The following is a 703-nucleotide window of genomic DNA, read 5'->3' as shown; positions in this document are numbered from 1 at the left end:
ACAACCATTGACCTATTTAATTAATTATTTCAATCATAATCATCAAATTTTATATACACCATAAAGAATTTAAGAATAAATAAATATCACATAATTATCATATCAAATAATAAATTGAGAATTATCAACCAATAAAGAGAGTTTTCAAAGTACAAAAAAAGATAGAAAATAAAATGAAAAACAAAATAGAAAGAAAAAAAAGAAATAATACCTGAATGTAATTTTGAATTTTGAATCTTCTTTCTTCTTAATTTTTGTAAGAACAAAAAAAAAACACTAGAATGATGATTTATAGAAAGAGAGAAAGGAGAGGAAGATAGATAGGGAGAGAGGGAGGTAGTATTTTTTAGAAGGAGGATCTTTTTGGGAAAAAATAACTCTCATAATAAACTGACGTGTTTTAAAAAAAAAAAAGAAAGCTCCTAATTAGAGCCTTTATTTAAGCTCTTTTTTTTTCAAATTTTATTCTTTAAAAAAAGCTATTTTTTAATAACTTTTTATAAAATCCTGTTTGGCCTAGCTTCTATTTTTAAGCAATAGATAAAATAAAAATAAGCTAAGTCAAACGGGGCACTTAGATAAAAAAAGATTGATAGCAACTCCAAACTTTCATGTCGAGGGAGACAGACTCTTGGACCTACACGTAGTAACAATTATATAGAACCTTAATTCCTTCAATATCATCCCAATCCAAACCCTTGGA

The 703-nt window shown here is 25.9% G+C and overlaps 1 pseudogene; it reads right to left on the bottom strand.

Moving 5' to 3' along the window:
• Nucleotides 1–574: 574 nt before the first annotated feature.
• Nucleotides 575–703, bottom strand: part of LOC149526547 (metalloendoproteinase 2-MMP-like) — a 930-nt pseudogene continuing 801 nt past the window's right edge.

This window comes from Theobroma umbraticum, unplaced genomic scaffold, assembly GCF_002168275.2.
Source record: "Theobroma umbraticum cultivar Fairchild unplaced genomic scaffold, ASM216827v3 scaffold_55.0, whole genome shotgun sequence".
Lineage (NCBI taxonomy): Eukaryota > Viridiplantae > Streptophyta > Magnoliopsida > Malvales > Malvaceae > Theobroma > Theobroma umbraticum.
This window is presented reverse-complemented; position numbering and strand designations above follow the sequence as displayed.